The 18,540-nt window shown below is 35.8% G+C and overlaps 2 long non-coding RNA genes across 4 annotated transcripts in view; one reads left to right on the forward strand and one right to left on the reverse strand.

Moving 5' to 3' along the window:
- Positions 1-1,255: 1,255 nt before the first annotated feature.
- On the reverse strand, positions 1,256-12,790 carry LOC309848869. 2 transcript variants are annotated; one of them, XR_014303347.1, is made up of 3 exons: positions 12,774-12,790; positions 11,827-12,010; positions 1,256-1,686 (listed from the first exon to the last, which is right to left on the reverse strand). It is a non-coding gene; the product is annotated as an uncharacterized lncRNA (long non-coding RNA). The 2 variants fall into 2 exon arrangements; XR_014303348.1 differs by lacking the exon at positions 12,774-12,790 and adding an exon at positions 12,682-12,698.
- A 1,435-nt stretch (positions 12,791-14,225) lies between these two features.
- The window catches only part of LOC309849174, a 104,608-nt gene continuing 100,293 nt past the window's right edge, over positions 14,226-18,540 (forward strand). For both annotated transcript variants that reach the window (XR_014303548.1, XR_014303549.1), the window contains exons 1-2: positions 14,226-14,443; positions 17,288-17,325. This is a non-coding gene — a long non-coding RNA (uncharacterized lncRNA). The remainder of the gene's footprint in view (positions 14,444-17,287; positions 17,326-18,540) is intronic.

Consider the following 18,540-nt stretch of genomic DNA (forward strand, 5'->3'; position numbering starts at 1 on the left):
AGTCCGATATATCCAGGTACCTAAATTATTTCTGTTGGTAGGACATTGCTGTATTTTTCAAAACCTAATAAGCAAACATACAATCTACAAACGAGTTCTCCCTGTGCACTGGCTTTGATTACGGTGAATATTGTGTTTGGCTCTGGTTTGTGTTTTGGATTATGTCTGGCTAGTTTTGACATATTTATAAAAGCCTCTCTAAGTTTACATGTACATCAGTGACTATAAGTTAAAAATAAGAATATATAGTACATGGTGGTCTCTTTACAAACAAATCTTAATGATAAAGTTAAAAAAATATCTTACAAATATACTTTTATTAAAGGTATCAGATTTTGTTTGTGGTTTTTTTTTTTTTTTTTTTAAAGATTTATTTATTTATTTATTTGACAGACAGAGATCACAAGTAGGCAGAGAGGCAAGCAGAGAGAGAGAGGAGGAAGCAGGCTTCCCACTGAGCAGAGAGCCTGATGTGGGGCTCGATCTCGGACCCTGAGATCATGACCTGAGCCAAAGGCAGAGGCTTTAACCCACTGAGCCAACCAGGTGCCCCTTGTTTGTGGTTTTGATCAGTTTGAATAGCGTACATATTCTAAAAACAGGTTTTTAATTATTTTATAAAGCTTCCTTTCCAAGATATGAGGCCATTGTTAATAGGAGATTTTTTTCATTTACAAATTAAAATGCAAAAATGTTACACTGTCATGTGATAAACCTACACATTGTATTTCTGTAAAACTTGCTTCTGTCTATGCCCAACCCTAACATTGTTTGTCGGAGGAAATTATGGAGGAATAATTATCTTTGAAAAAAAAAAAGCCTCTACCTGTAAGCAAAATAACACCACTTAGAAAGTAATCACCTCATAGTTAAAGCCATTTTGCAGAAATTTAGTTCATATGTTTGTTGTTTTTGTTATACGCAGACACAGAATTATCTTTGAAACCGAACCTTTATTAGGCTCATCCAACATTAACCCCAATGACGGAGGCCTGAGCTAGTGTGCGAGTCCAAACCCAAATCCGATGCTCACCAGAAGTATGACCTCATTCGGAGTAATTAACACCTTTGAGCCTCAGTTTTCTCATCTACCAAAGGGGGATGTTAACAGTAGTAACTACTTCCCAGCAATGCTATTGATTAAAATAAGTCAATTTACAGAAATATTTAGAAGAATGCCTGGCAGAATTACATTATATACATTATTATTGTTATTACTATTATTCCCACTGCATCATAGGTGCTTAATAAAAATTTTTGGAATTAAATGCCCCTCCACAATAAAATAATATGTAGCAGTCCTGATCAGATAATATTACCCAAAATATTCTCACATTTGATAAATATTACATTCTAAGACAGTAAGTTCAGAAACTGTTCCAGAGGCTGGTGTTCACAAAGTTGTTTGGGTAGTAGTTTCTGAGGGGATCTGAGAACCCCACATTTGTAGTAACAATCATTCCTACAAACCCTGCCTTAGTGCTTAAAGCCCATTCAATATGACTGCATAAACCATTGAAAGTGCTTTTTAAAAGACAAATATTGGGGTGCTTGGATGATTTCAGTTGAGGTTATGATCTCGCAGCGATGGGATTGAGCCCCCACGTCAGGCTCTGCACTCAGTGCAGCGGAGTCGGCCTCAGATTCCCTCCTCTTCTCCCGGCAGCTTGTGCTCTCTCTGTCTCTCTGAAATAAATAAATCAATAGATACATAGATGATAGATAGATAGATAGATAGATAGATAGATAGATAGATAGATAGCTTTTTAAAAAAGAAAGATAAATGTTTAAGAGGTGATTTAGTTAAAACATAGTTAACCACTTAGAACAAAGTGAGAATTAAAATACAACATACTGAGAGTGTAGCCGTAGTTTAGTAGATTAGTCAACTAGTTAGAAATACTCTGTGGGGTTATAGCAGAGAAGGAGCAAAGAAGCTAACCGGAGAGTGCTGGATGGGCTCTCTGATAAGGTAGGAGGAATAAATTGCCTACTAATTGTTTTGTTCAGAGGCTAGTACACCTCTGTCATCTCCGAATGCCATCAATACTATTTTAAAACAAGAATGTTCAACCTGAGAATGTAGGTGGTAGTGCGTCCAGCTTTTGAAGTCACTGACAAAAAGATCTGATAATGCTTCATGTTATGACACTTCCATTATCCCACAAAATACTTTCTTGCTTTAAAAAAAAAAAAGGTGTTTCCATGCTTCAAAGGAAAATCTTGTCCCCACCTAACACTGATGGTTTCATTTGTACGATGTGCAGAGTACAAATTGCAGCTCAGGAGTTAGTGTGGCTCAGTCGGTGACACAATTAGAGAGCCCAACACTGGGTTACCAGGCAGACAGTGCTGCTATGAACCTTGACCTATTACATTCAAAGGTGGGGAACGAACTGAGGAACCACTGGTGTGCTATGAGAAGCAAATGATGCTGGTTTTTCGTACACACTTAGGAATGAATTCCAGAAAGTCCACAGTGCTATAGTATTACTTTGAGTTTCATGGTCTGGGTTACTATGCTCAAGTGTGTGTTAAAACAGGAACTGTTACAGTTACAGATTTATAGTAACCAATGGATACCTCTACTAATTAGCAATTATATAAATTTGGGGCAGTGGATCTATATAAAACATTCCTCTCTTTCCTTCTCAAGATCCGATGAGACAGACACAGGAGTCAGACTGACGGAGACTAAAGTGCCAGCTCTCTTACTTCTAAAAGCTAGCTAAGAGGACACAAGGCAGGTGTGTTGACAGTTGCTTGCTAACACTCATGCGAATTTGCCTTTCACACCTCCCAAGCCCAAGATGTGGCCAAAAGCAAAGGTAACTCCAGGATTCATGGTATAGAGCCAGCTAGAATGTAGTTTCTCTATGGTTAGGCAGTCCACCCCCAGAAAATGAGAAAAGATAAGCAAAACACTTCAGTTCTTTCTTCTTCAGTGGTGAATTAAACTCACTCCTTTTCATATGGTGAGAGTTCAGGGAACTCATGTCCAGCATGTGGCTTTCAGCTAGAAACATGCCCTAGGGGACTTAGGGAAAGGCATGTGGATGCTCATGGCATTTAGCAGGTGAGGGCCAGAGTTGCTAGCCATCCTGTGTAGCACACTGCAGTGCCAGCCAGTGAATTATCCTGCCTAAAACCCAGTAGCACTCCTGTTGAAACTCTGCTGGGAACGCTTCCGCAGGGAAAAGGAGCAAGAATTAGTCACCATAGCTTTGTTAGTAGGCAGATGTGCATGCCCACGTACATCTGCACCTGTGGGACCGTAGCTAAATTCATGTGAACGGTTCTTTTCTTAATGAAGGTTTAAATTACAGTCAGCAATCACCATCCTCTCTAATGGTCAGTTCTGAGACTTAACCATCACCAGGGTATAGAAGAATGTTATCACCTCCAGAAATTCCTCCTTGCCTTTTGCAGTCAACCCCTCCTGCCCCAAGCCCCTAGCAGCTACTAATCTGTGCCCTGCTCCCATAATTTGCCTTTCCAGACTGTCCTATAGATGGAAGCACATTTTCAAATCTGTCCTCTTGTACTTAACATACCACATGTGAGATTCATTCATGTTGCTGGGGATACCAGTGGTCCATTCCTTTTGGGTTTTTAGCAATATTTCTTTGTGTGGTTGAGCCAGTTTGCCTATCCATTCCACAGTGGAGGGGCATTTTGTGTGAAATTTTAACCTTTAGAAGTTGAGGTTGCGGGTAAAATCAATACCTTTTATAAAAGTTAGGTCCAAACATGAACTTGCTGCACCTCTTCTACTGTTCTTTACCAACTCCTCCAGAAAGCTGTTCTGATTCAGTGAACCCAGACTTATCATACATGTTACTGCCACATTATTTACTATATTGTAATAGCTTCTCCTATAGACTTTAAACTCCCTGGCGTAGGAGTGGTGTCTCATTTAATATTTCTATCCAAAGCACAAGCAGAATTGGAGGATATAGGCTATTAATATTTGTTGAATAAATGCTTGAACAAATGAATGACAGATGAAAATAAGTTTTATATGTGATATATCATCAAAAATTATTTTAGTAACATATCAGCTAACAATTAAAATATTTTGTTGTCAGATTGCATTGAAAGCAGAAAATTTTAAACCACATGATCTTCAAAATCATTTGTTGTTTATACATTAGAATTTAATTTTTCAATGTTGAAGCATACCAGAGAAGCTTTACTCAAACTTAACAAGGAACTATTACTTATGACTACAAATTTTTCTTTTTTCTTTTTTTTTTTTTAACCTTTAGTGGAGTCCCGTGAGCTTCCCACTACATCATCAAACCTAGTGGTGGTCTTAGGGACCCTTAATATACCTGGCCTACTCAGAAAGGGATGGAAAAAATTTTTAAAAATAGTTCATTTCAATACACTTTTTCTAATATATTTTTTATAATTTTCATTCTATCAGTTAAGTATATTTCCACATAAACCTTGAACCTGGCCTATTGTGATTACCTATGGAAAATGTTCACAATATAACCCAACTGCCCAAATCTGACTCGCCTTCTCTAAGAAATAAATCACTTTATAATATCAACTGCTGAAGGTCTGTCTCCTGAAGGTTTGTCTCATCAGGATTAAACTGAAAGAGGGGCTTCTGGGTGGCTCAGTCGGTTAAGCATCTGACTTCTGCTTGGGTCCTTGATCAGGTTCCCTGCTTAGCGGGGTGTCTGTTTCTCCCTCTCCCTCTGTCCTTCCCTCTCCCCTCACTCATGCTCGCTTGCGCTCTCTCTCTCTCTCAAGTAAATAGATAAATAAACTTAAAAAAAAAAGATTAAAGTAATAAAGATCAAAATACATTCTACTCACATTTATAATTTTAGAAAATGAGTAGATAATATAGTTTCTCTTTATTTTGTAATAAGATAAAATATACATGAATAGGGTATAAATAGCTAAAGTTAAGAAGTTATTTATAAGATGGAGAAGATAAGTCAGAGTATTCTTTTAAAAATGTTCATGTGCAGGGGCGCCTGGCTGGCTCAGTCAGTTAAGCACGCAACTCTTCACCTCTTCACGAGTTCACTCGCCATGCGTTCAAGCTCCATATTGAGCATGGAGTCTGCTTACAATTTTAAAAAATACACTAAAAAAAAATCATGTGTAGGTATTAAAGTCCCGCATTTAACTTTGTAGTAGTTAGATAGCAAGTAACAAAATCAGAAACTAAATTAACTGTGTATATCATGATCAAACTTTTAAAAAAATAATCAATGAAATACAAAGACATATACCATCAAAATTAATACATCCTTGAGCTAGTATATAATTTTAGACTGTCTGTAGGTGGCAAAGAATACTAAATATTGTATAAGGTGAGACAAAGTAAGGGTTAGCTATAATTGGAATAATTATTTCATAACATGGCTTTTTTATCTCAGAGAAATCATAACAAAATTATAGCCTTAGACTTTTAGTCTTAATAATAAAAATTTTGGTAGCTCTTGCAAATATCTCAGAGTTTAAAAGTCAGTGTCAATAATCTATTTTGCTTTGGTTCCTTGAAGGTAATTTTTTTAAAACTCTCCAAGGATGAATATTGAGAATAATGGAAAGGGAATGGCTTATTTTTATATACATAGCAAAAACATTTTTCTTGCTCATCATTTTTTTTACTAATATTTACTTAGGTATGCTTTTATGAGCATCTCCTTCAGAAGTAGTACATCTTTCAGTATAGAACAGGGGGTAAACCAAACCAATCCAAAACAAACAAACAAACAAACAAACACACAAAAACCTTTGGATAAATGTGGCCATTAGTCCCAGAGTGGAATTCTATGAACCACCTAAGTTCAGAAGATCCCACTGTGCTCCCATACTGACCAAATACCCTGCTTTCTGATGCTGTGCTATATGAGTAAGAGAAGGCAGATGAGGAGGGAAAGATGGAAATCCCTAAGGGTTTTTTGTGCTTTGTCCATTAGGAGAGCTTCCATAGCGGGATCCAAAGAGGTCTAAAGTTCCATTTAGATTTGGGATGTGAAGGGATGGTTAATTTTGATAAAATGCAAGAAGGGTTATTATGAAAGCATCACAGACTAATTTTAGGAAGAAGTTCATATGAAAGTAGAGGATCTGAAAAATGTCCATTAAAAACACCTGAGCTCTCTTAACCTTTGGAAAGTTTTCACATATTCCCAGATTATTTGTGTCCCAGTTTGAAGACCACTGGTGACAGGTGCTTTCCTAAATATCCCAAAGACTCCTTTTAACTTAACTCCAATACTCCAGTTGCAAGTAGGAATATATTGCTGACTAGATCTGCTGTAGATAATACAAGATAAACTTAGAAGCTGAGGATTCTGTTTACCTCTAGTTCCTGGGCCTTCTTTCTAATAGTTCTATGTTTCTCTGTAGGATTCCACACCACTTTACCCTCAATTTGCTGTCCATTTTTAACTGTGTCTTATCAGCCTACATAGCAGTTCTGTTGACCTACTGATGACCGTGATGTGATTTACACTGTCCAAGAGACATAGTGTTAGCAGATATAAAATCTCTAATAGCATAAATATATACCCCCAATATTAACGCAGCAATCTGATTTTAAATCTTATTGTGAATAGCATTATAATGCATGCAAATAACATTTCTATCACTGAAAAAAGTGAGATTTTTGGTTTCTTTTGTTGAAACATATGTTCTTTTATAGAAGAATCCATAGGACTTAAAAGATAACAAGTTGAAAAAGAAGAAGAAAAAAGATAACAAGTTGAGAATTACTGGTTTAAGAAATAGAAAATCAGCTAGGCGATGACGAGCCCCAGGTTCCCTTTCACATAATCTCTGGTCAGTGATTGTTGAATTTTGAACCATCCTATAATTACTAATTGTCTCAAACTAAAAGTGAAGTGTATTATGCTTGATATATTTATCTTTTTTAAGATTTTGTTTGTTTGAGAGGGAGAGAGAGTAGACAGAGCATGAGCAGGGGTGGAGGGGCAGGGAGAGAAGCAGGCTGTCCACTGAGTAGGGCACCCGACATGGGGCGCTATCCCAGGAACCTGGGTTTGTGACCTGAGCCAAAGGCAGACACGTAACCAACTGAGCCACCCCAGTGCCCCTATCCTTAATATATTTCTAATAAAGCTTTTACTACTTGTGTAATAATAAGGCTATCCAATCATCTAGCATGTAGAATTGGTATTGTCACTCTCCGTAAAGTGGTTAAAGTAGTAAAATGAATTAGAACTGAGATTACACAGAGATGTACGTCCAGAAATAAAACCCAAGACAACCTTTGATTCAGTAATCTATTGTCCCACCAAACCACATTTTTTATAGTTAATAATTATGATTTCCCTCTCTTACATTTTTTATGCTCTTTGAACCATCAGTCTTTCAAAGAAATGATTTGGAGCATCTTTCAAAAATTGGCCCTTACTTTGTTTCACATGTGGGCTATTTTCAGCACACCCAGCAGTGAAAAAAGGAAGAAGGAAAAAGAGAGAGACAGGTGAGAGGAAAATAAAACAGGATGACTGTGAAAACCTGGACACAGAAGAACATCATGTTGAATAATTTATTACATATAAAAATAATCCATTCTTCTTGTTAAGAGAAAGAAAAGCAGAATCATCATTGCTTATAACATTCTTATATTAAGTCATCATTGCTCTGCTACAGAAGGTTCAATGTACTAACAAACCTATCCACATCAAACAGTAAAGTCAGCACCAACTGACCTGGAAGTGAGAATAAATGAATCTCTAATATATTACTTAGAGTCTAGAAAAACAACTTTCTACTTATTTATATTTATAATTTTTTAGTGACCCATTTCACCCTATTCACAAGAAATTTTTCTAATCTATATTTATAATTCAAATATAAAGCAAAAGAATCTGACATAAACTATGCAATCTATTGCCATTTTTTTGAATTTCTTTTGCTTTACTAAGCACATACTTATCTAGCTTTTTAGAAACCAGTTCTTTAACCAGGATGGCAGTTTCAGGAATTATGTATAAAGTTTCTGCATATTACTTGCTTAAAATTTCAACTGGACTATTTTACAGTTTCTAAAGGATAATTCAGACCAATCCCATACACAATAATGTGCACTTTTTCAAAAGAACTGATTTTTATATGCTTAGCCAATCTCTCACAGCTATCTCAATCACTATAAATAAATAGTAAGAAGTTACATTAAGCATCTATATTCTATCTATAAGGTCAAATGAAAATATTAGGGAAACCTTGCAGCCTATGGAAAAAGTTGGGAAATCCATCCGAAGAAAAGTTGGTCAATTTACTTGAACTTCTTTTTCTTTCAAGTATCCAATAGAGTCAACACATCATGGTTATACAGACATTAAATAAGCTGAGAAAACCTCCAAATATTTGAAATTCACATTTTTCCTCAGCCCTAAATTCCTCTGAGAATTGTACTCAACTCTCAAATGCTTGGGAATGCAGCTCCTAATTCCCCCAAAGAGAAGTTTCTTTCCATTTTGATTTTCTCAGCCACAAACTAATCAGTCTTAATTGCTCCCAGCTGTGATTTCCTCTCTCAGGGGTTGCTTCCTGCTGGTACCCAAGTAGTACAGAATCATGCAGTTTTGTTAAACTCCAATAAATACATGGGAGCTTTGTAGAATCTAATTTACTATACAAGAGTTCAAGCACTGTAACTATCAAGTAAACTTTCACTCAACTTTGAAAACTGATCACATAATGAAGATCACTCTTTTTCAAAGAGGTGACAAGGTATTGAGCAATTGGAAATTATATTTTTACCATTAGGGATTGCAATAATTTGTATTTGTAATGGGTGCATGCGTGTGTATAGTGTACATATAAATTGATATATATGTTTGTATATATGTGTTTGTGTATATATACATGCATATTAAATTATTTGTGTTATATACAGAACACTTGTATATTTGGAATTTTTAATTATTATTTTGTAAAAAGAGATTTATATTCAGTACTACATTCTGTCTGGAAACAGAACACTGTGGTAACACTAAGGAAATAAATTAAAATAGGAAATGTTGCCATATTAAAGTCTTAATAAAATTAAATAATTTGGTGTCCCTTATATCTTTTACTATTTAATCTGAAAAACTGAGGAAAAAAGGATTATAAAATCTTTTTCAAAAATTGTAATCCTGGTTATAAGAAAAGCACTGAAAAGTGGTATCACCTGAAAATATCAAGATTTGTTGATTTTTGGTTTACTAATGGTACAAACTCAACCATCATCTTTAATGAATCAATCTCTATTAATTAATTTCATACAAAGAGAGAAAAAACAAAGCAACAAAAAAGAAAAAGATTAGAAGAAATTAACTACATCTGAAAGTGATTTAAGAAGTGACTGTGGGGCTTTTTTATTAAAACCAGTGAATCTGAAGTTTCAATTAATGAACCACAATTCATGGCTATTAGCTTAACTAATAAACTTTGTTACTAGGCAGAAAACTGAGGGTAATGAAGACAAAGTATCAAAGCTTAAGAACAGGTTGCCATTGGCAGAAATTGAGCAAGTTTAAAATGACTAAATGAGAAAGTTTACAAAACAACATTAAGGAAACCACAAAATAATTGTTCTTTTGCATCTATGGTCCTAATGAACTCACTTCGTATTACAATATAGCAAGATTTATTTGTGCTTAAAAGAGTACATACATAGATAGCATCAACATGCTGTAATACACACACACAATGCTCTATAAGGCAACATAGAATTCTATCATAAATAATGAGAAAAAATTATTAAAACATTTACACATTTTCAGAATTCAGAATTGTACAGAGAATTTCTTAGTGTTATTTTTATTTCTGAAAGTAATTTTATAAGTAACAGTTTATCATTCATGGCTAAACACGTACCATATTTATGCTAATATCCATGCTCTGAAAACCTACTGTTTAGACAGAAATCAAATCTAGAAAATCTAAACTAAGAGAAGGATTAATTCATGCCATATTAAAGCTTCCACAAAGAACAATTTAAAATGGCAGCCAAAATACAAAAATCCTTCATTTAAGCATTATATTACTGTAGAAGCAATAAAAACTAACAGCTAATAAGTTGAATATGGGAGGACCACAAAAAGGTGAGCTGATGAGTGGCAGCCATTTTGGGGGCAATTCTTTTTTTTTTTTTTTTTTTTCCAGGAGCACCAGGAAGAGAGGAAAAATCTGGCTTAGCATAGACAGCTGTTATGGAAGAACAAAACCACTGGAGTGTTCAGTAGTTGCACAGCACTGGATAAACAAGATTGTAGAGGTGAGCAGCCTCAGATAGTCTGTTTTCTCCAAAGACACATGGGATAATTCTAAAACAGGAAAGAAACAAAATAGCTAAGCCAAAAACTTCTGAAAAGTAAAGCAGACTGTTCCATAGTACTGTGATGCTGAAAGGAAAAGACGGTCCAGATGAAGTGGTTCCAGTGAATGTAATTTTTTTCCAGTTGACACTGTAGGAAGGAGTGGTGCTTTATTGATCCACAGCTATATTTTCGTTTTGGGGTTTTGGGGTTTTTTTTGTTGTTTTTTGTTTTTTGTTTTTTTCCTTCTATTGGGGAAAGTAGGGGAATGAGAATCCATTCTTGTACCTGGCAAAGGAGTGAGGTTAAGAGAAATCAGCAGAGACTTTAGTGGTCACATAGGGTAAATATGACAAAATTGAAGACTTGAGGGTTTCTCCTTTAAGACATTTGTTGAATTCTTAAGGTGCCTGAAGAAGAAAGCTAATGAGTGATGTCAAGGAATTTTCTTCATTTGCTCATTGCCGAGGACAGAAAATCCTCCAAGGATGGTGATCCCAATGAACAATCTGAAAAATTGTTCAGTGGAAATATTGGAAATATAGAGTTAAAAGCAAAGAATAAACCAGGGGTAGGTGGAATTTGTCCAAAATTGCATTCATTACTTACCTTCAGCTTCAGTTTTGGGAAAACACTGTATGTTCATGATAGGTCGAGTTCTGGAGTAACAGAAAAGCTCCAAATCTCAGAGGCTTAAGAAAGTTTTATTCCTCTAAATAAGTTGGCAGTGAGCCTGGCCTATGCTTCAGGGAATCTGTCTCCTGTGCAATGGCTGAACATCACACCTCCATATCAGTATTTGCTTCCATGACCACTGGCAAGGGTGAAAGAGCTGAAAAGTCCCAAAATGAAGGGATTCATTCTGGAAAAGACATGGATCATTTCTGTTCATATTTCATTAGGAACGTAGGTCAAAGGTTACATGTAACCTTAAGAGGACAGAAAAGTGTCATCTCTAAAAGTGTCCTCTCTCCCTGCAATCCTGTCCAAACAGAAGGTGAATATTAATTATTGGTTACATAATTTTTTCTTTAAGTTGCAGTCATATCCTCTAGACCAAGTCTTAATTTTCAAATAATATAAAGGAGGAAAAATAATTAAATGTGAAGAACATGAACATCGGATAAGGAAGAGAAAAAGGATTTTACTTATTAGTGAATCAGTTTGACATGCCTTCATAAAACAGTGACTTGAGAAGAATTCTCAGGTCAACCTTAGCTCAGTAGGAAAGAGTGATTTAATAGGTAGGTGATACCAACTATGAGCACAAGAATGAGGAGTACTGCTTCATATATTGACTTACCGATCCCAACTCCAGTCTTCTTTTTGCATCCATACCTTTTTGTGGCCTGAAGGAAGACAGAGTGGACTTCTCCATTGCTTGACTTGGGTTCAGCTTGGAACCCATTTTGACCAGTGGCATGTAGGTAGAAGTATGTAATTTCTGAGCCAAGAACATAATATCCTCCTGTGTTTCCACTTGCTCTCTAAAATTTTTGCTATTCTTATGAAAAGAACATACCTCAGGTGGTACTCTAGTCCCAGGAACAGGATAACGGATAAAAGAAAAAGACCATCCTGGTCTCCACCGTCGTGGTCTCTACAGCCTGGAACAGAGCTGCCCCCGGCATCCCATGGACCGGCACAGAGTGAAAGGCAAAACCACAAAACTGAACTCAGTGTGCACCAGCTGAGCTTCCACCAGCCTTTAAAGAGGCATGAGCAGTTACAAATGATTATTGTTTTAAGCCATGGAATTTCTAGGCAAAATGTTATGCAATAAGAATTAATCAGTATGTGCTACATGTGCCAGACACTGGCCACTCATAAAGTATAGTGGATGAAAAAACAAAACAAATATAATCTGGAAAACAAAAAGGTTGGGAAACTGTTACACAAGGGAAAAGATTCTTGAGAATTAGAAAAAAAATAAGAATAAGCGTATTTATATGACCACTTTTTAAACAGTCAAGATACATGAACTGTTCTGATGCGTGACTATATTTACATGAAAAATAGTGAAAAAAATTAACATTTTTATGTAGGAACTGATATTTTAAAATCAGAAAAATATAAGTTAAACTGGAACAGTGTCCAATAATATACATTAGTGGCCATTAATAATTAGTTTCTAAAATTATAAACTTGAACATGATGTCTATTATAAAATCCTATTTATTAGAATTAAAGGGATGTCTGAGTTTGAAGGAGGTGATTTTTCAGAAAACAAAAGTAAGCATTATTTCAAACAGTAAAACCATATAATTTAGTGACCGTAAAGCATATAAATATGTAGATCGTTTTTCATGGTAAATTTCAGAATGGCAATTTTTCAGATGAGATAAAATATTTAAGTAGGCTAATTTGAAACACCTACTGAAATATCAAGAGAGAAGCCAGACCCCCAAAAATATATAGGAGCAAATATTGATTTGGCTGGAGTATACATCCAACCCAGATTTTTCATACTTTCGTTAATATGCAAGTGTGAAAGCAAATAAAAAGAATAGTGAGAGGATCAGGAGTATGTAGGGATCAATAGTTGAAGTTCTTAGAGTAGTTCCAGGCTGATTTTCTGTCACTGATGTTACTGAGACTCAAGTTCAAGGATTCCCACCTTCACTTGCATGAGAACCACTTGGGAAGCCTTTTAAAATACAGGTTTCTAGGCCAACCTCAGATTCCATTGGTCTGATAGGGTATTTTTTTTTTAAAGATCTCAATGCCATTTTAAAGTGTAACCAGGGTAAATAATAACAGCTTTGACCTATTCCAAGTACATGTAAGTTGATTAATGATTAATTACAGTTAGCAACTCTCCAGTCCCAGGCTATTCCCAGTCTCATTGCATTCAAACTGATTGGGTCATGTGGTCTAGTAATCCAAACCTGGTGGGCACCTGGGTGGCTCACTCGGTTAAGTGTCTGCCTTTGGTGCTGGGATCACATCCCACATCAGACTCCCTGCTCTGCCTGCTTCTCCCTCTCTCTCTGTCATGAATAAATAAATATAATCTTCAAAAAAAAACCCTGAAGAAACTGTCATGCTATTAAATGTTGACAAAGTAGTACGGTGATATTTTTGTAAACTGTGTCTCACAGTAGTTTAAGTCAATTACGTAACAAATAAAGGCAGAAGATTACTACTTCATCCCCAAAACTGTGTGCTATATCTATAGAAATGATTTTTCAAAAACTGCTAGTTTCCAAAGATATGAAGCAGACTGCCTGTATAGTTCCACCATTATGCTATGGAAGGGACTGAAAAACAGAGGTCTTAAATGTTATAGGTTCAACTTCTGGAAAATAGAATACATGTTAAATATAGATAATATGATATTAATATTAAATTTACAGGTGATTTATAAAAGTCACAGAAAAAATTATTAGTTGAATATTGATGAAAGTCTAGGGTTAGGAGTTGGGTACATGAAATACAAAAAGACACAAAACTGACCCTTTCACCAAAAGAAGGAAGGAAGGGAGAAGGAAGAAAGGAAGGGAAAAAAAAAGAGAGAGAGGTAGGGAGGGAAGAAGAGAGAACAAAAAGGAAAATTTTTTTTTCCTTTCAATTTTGGAGAAAATTTAAGCAAGTAAAAACAATGAAACCATTTGAAATTTACTGTTTGCCAACCTTGCTACTTGATTGAAGTGATTACATTGGAAAACTCTTTTTGGAGTTATTTTCTGTAAATAAATAGTTGTGTTTGCAACTATAGAACATTTCTAGTACTCTTTCATTGACATGTAACCTGAAAACAGGAAGTACAACACAGGTAGTAAGACCCTGAACAGCTTTAGTGAGAAAAAAGAAGTTGAGCAGTAAGCACTGTGCTTCTTCGTGTTTCTCTTCCAAAGGGCAGTCTTGATTATAACTCTCTGCAGATTTGGAACTTAGTCATCTGAGTAAAGGGAGGAAACTTATCAGCCTCTTCTGGCCACAGCTGAACAGGTAATAGAATGCACTGGAAGCAGGAAACATGAGCAGAAGGAGCCAGAGTTTCCGGCCAGGCCAACAGAGAGGAGAGGGAAGGAGACTAAAGAAAATGGTACAGAAGCTTTTTCTAACGCCAGGCATGTTAAGAAAGCCTTTGTTATAAAACACAAGCATTGATTTCCTGTTTCCATAACTTGTGATTGGTGAGTTATTTTTACATTTATCTTAATGAGGTTACACCCTGCTCTGAGATTTCATGAGCCATTTTCCTGCCTATGAAACAAACAAATACTCTTCTCTCCAATTCCACTTCTTTGTTGACCTTGGGGAAACTGAACCAGAGAATGGTGTGGGTTACACATTAACCTACGTGTCTAAGATTGTATGGGGAGAAGGAACCAGGCTTTGTTAAAGCTGCGGAATTACTTGCCTGTAAGACTTGGCTTAGTGTTATTTACAAACTTGTATTTGCACCTTGAAAAGTTCCAGTTCCTAAATTGTGGAGGAAAAGTTCTCGGGGGGGGGGGGGGGGGGAACAGTGTAAATAGGTATTTGGCCTTGCACAATGCCTTTCAAATCAATTGTGACCCAAATCTTATGTGGGTTAATAAAAATTAATGGGACATGATTCATTGTGGGCATCAAATATTCAAATTAATAAAAAGCATAGCCAAGTAGACACAATTATTTTATTCTTTGGCTGTTACCTGCATGCTGCAGTGGACAGAGGAATTTGGAATGTGTCCTTTATAGCTGCTGTGCTGCTTCGGGCCCTGGCTTGGGAATTAAGGATCCATGCCTCTACATAATGATATATGATTAGCACTGTGAAAGTAATTGAACTCTTCATTCTAGACAATCCCTTGCAGTGTCAGCAAGAAGCTGGAACAAACTGTGTCATTTAACAGAGTTATGCTGTAAGTGAGAAAAACCTCTGATCCCTGCACAATTAACTTCCTAATAATTTGAGGTTTTCAAGATTAAATGAGAGAATTAATATAATAGACCATGTTAATGTGCATCAGAGAAATAAAGCAAGGCAAAGGCACTAAAAGGGATGGAAATTTTAAGGAAATTAACAATTGCTCGCAAATGTAATAAGAGACAGGTGTCAGGCTGTTAAACGGATGATTGTTGTAAGTGGAGCAGCTGAGGATGGGAAACGCGCAGCTGTTACGAAGATTAGTTGTGTAGTAACGGAATACTTGTTTTGCTGTGCGCTCTACACTAAATTATGTTACTACGAACTCCTAAAGTATCCTGGAGAGTGAAGTAATAATGACATTGACACCTATTTTACATAAGAAAATACTGTAACTCAGGTAATTATCATAACTTTATGCCTTTAAAAATCTCAGCAAACTGGCTTTATTATTTATGAAATTTCTCAATTTTTGTCATTAAATGAATGAAATACCTCCATAACATTTTTAGGCAACAATAATACAATCGCAGTATGTTGTACCAACAATTCAAAACGGTCAGATTTTGAAAGTAATTTGTTCTCTTTGATGTTCACTAGTTCCAAACACCCTTTTATTCCAGTAGTTTAGTTTTATCAAAATGCTATTGTATTCAGTGTAGAGTGATGAGCTCTATTTCAAGTAATTCTGTAAAATTTGATGAGTGTTTCTCCTGAATAAGGACTAGACTATATTTGGTTCAGTCTAGGACTCACGCTGACATTTGGGGAAAAAATGAAAGAAAGGAGAAATTTCTTTGTGATTATTCTCAAATGAATTCGTTTGCTGCAATACCACCTGATTAATGTCCTCTGTACAATGTGGAAGAACATAGAGCAGAAAGAAAAAAATGCATCAAAATAGAGGTGACTGTATTGATGGCAGTCTGCGGTGTTCCCTTTTTTAAAAAGGGTAGATTTGAGTCACTCATTCACAACTTCCTGAAAAGAGTGTACATTCCTTAGTGGCAAGAAACTGGGTTTATTCAGTGAGGTTTTGTTCATAACATTTTGTTTTGGTAAAGTAGAAAATTTCTTCTTCATGCCTCTCTAAGTCAGTACCATCTCTTATGCATTCCATACACTTCAGCAAGTGAGCGCTAGTTCTACCAAGCATGTGAATTGAAAATTAAAATATCAATATATTTAAGCTGATAAATTACTTTAAGAATTGATCTAAAAAAAAAAAAAGAATTGATCTCAAAAACACCATTCTTAGGCAGCTTGCAACCTTAGAAACTCTTCTGTGTGTTTTATATGCATTTGATAGCTGGCTAAATAAACTTTACTCACCTTACCAATATTTAATTGACCAGACACAAAACACTAGCCATTAATTGCTTGTTAGTGGTTGAAAAAGTTGGTTTCTACTTGAACAGATTAAAATAAAGCATTCATCCTTTACTATTAAAATGAATTTGATACTGCAGAGTTCAAATGCTTAGAATTTATTCTTTGGGCTTTTTCTGCCTTGTTTTTGTTTTCGTATTTTTGGTTTTTGCTGGCGTGAGGTTGCTATGCAGTTAAGCTTCCATGAGTTTTTAGTACCACTGGCCCATTGTATTTGGATCCAAGGCTTGCTAGACGTGAACACTTTCTGGCTGATTCCTTTCCAGTTTCACATTTGAATAAGCAAAGAGACCAGTGTGAAGTGATGGTGAATTTTTATATTACTGAACTACTCTCCTTATAAAGAAGGGAAAAGAGAAAGCATTATATTAACTATTCTAAATGGTTTTGATTTAACTTTTTCTAAACATTTCTAAAAGTTTAGTTAAACTTTTCTGTACATCCGAGAGAGCAACTAAGTCTCTTTCCAAATGAGCAGTTACGTCACTGGTGGATTCTAGAGCCTTAATGAAATTTCACTTATAAAAAGGTGGATGGAATGCTTTAATGAAAAATTATGTTGTTGCTGCTGTTATGGATGAGGGTCAAAGGCTACCTTCTGGGTGATATCAGCAGTTTGAGATGGTAAATCTGGTTGTGGCATATTTAATAGTATGCTGTCATCAGTTGACTTCTTCATTATTATAATTATAACACAAGCTACTCCAGATCTTTTGTTTTTTTTTTTTTTCAGCAGAGTTACTGCCAGTTGAACAAATGAGCTGAAATATCTGAGTAAGTTTATAAATATATAAAAATGTATGCATGGAACCGAAAAGGCTGTTTTATTCAGTTCTAGTATCATGACAAATTTCAGAGCATAAAAACAAACAAACAAACAAACAAACATGCAGTTGGGTCCTAGAAGTCAGAAAATTCAGGCTTTAGATTATATAATACATGAGCAACAAGAAACATCCTGAGGCATTTTGAAATCCCTGTAATTCATTATATGCACTCGTGTCCCTTACTTTATTCAAATGTATTTGTTGTTTGTTTTCCTAAGCTTTCCTCCCTTTCTCTCTGCCTCATACCTATTTCCAAAGATGTGCCAATGACATAAGAGTAGGCTTTGTTCACAAACCAGTTTAAGTGAATTGATCAGATGAACACCCATGGATTCAGAACTGGAGAACAAAATGAAGATAATGTACAGAAACCAAAGGGGGAAAATTGACTAGTGGAAAGGTGAAGGAGACAAACTTGATGCTTGGGCAGATAATGGATGGACAAGGAGTGGGGTGGTCATCCAGGACCTCTCTGAGTAAATGATATTTATTCTGAGAACTAAAGGTGAGAAAAAGAAAGAGTAGCCATTTTAAAAATGGGAAGATGTATATTCCACACAGAGTAAGCTGTGGAGGTGAGAGAAAGTTCCAAGTTCCTGAGGTGAGAGAAAACTTGGAATGTCTAAGGAATGTCCAAGGAACTGGAAACAGGCTAGAGGAGTAAGAGAGATTTGGCAGAAGATGAAGTTGGAGAAAGAGGCAGAAGCAAGATAATGCAAAATCTTAGAAACGAAGGTGAAGATTTGATTTTAGGTGCAGTGGGAGAGTTTTAACACTGATTTCATGTACAGCAGAGATCATTATCTAATTTAACTTTAAGAGGGAAACAAAACAAATAAAAACACCTCTCTGGTTGCCATATGAAGAACAGACTTTTTTCAAAGTATAGTTCACACAAAACATTACATTAGTTTCAGGTGTACAACATCGAGATTGGACAAGTTTGTAAGTTACGCTGTGTTCATCACAAATGTGGCTGTCGTCTGTCAACATACACTATTACAATACAATCGGCTGTATTCCCTATGCTGTACCTTTTATCTCTCTTATTCATTCCATAACTAGAAACCTGGGGGGCACCTGGCTGACTCAGTTGGTGGAGTATGCGACTCTTAATCTCAGGGTCATGGTTCAAGCCCCACATTGGGGGTAGAGTTAAGGT

Source organism: Mustela nivalis, assembly GCF_964662115.1.
Source record: "Mustela nivalis genome assembly, chromosome: 15".
Classification (NCBI taxonomy): domain Eukaryota; kingdom Metazoa; phylum Chordata; class Mammalia; order Carnivora; family Mustelidae; genus Mustela; species Mustela nivalis.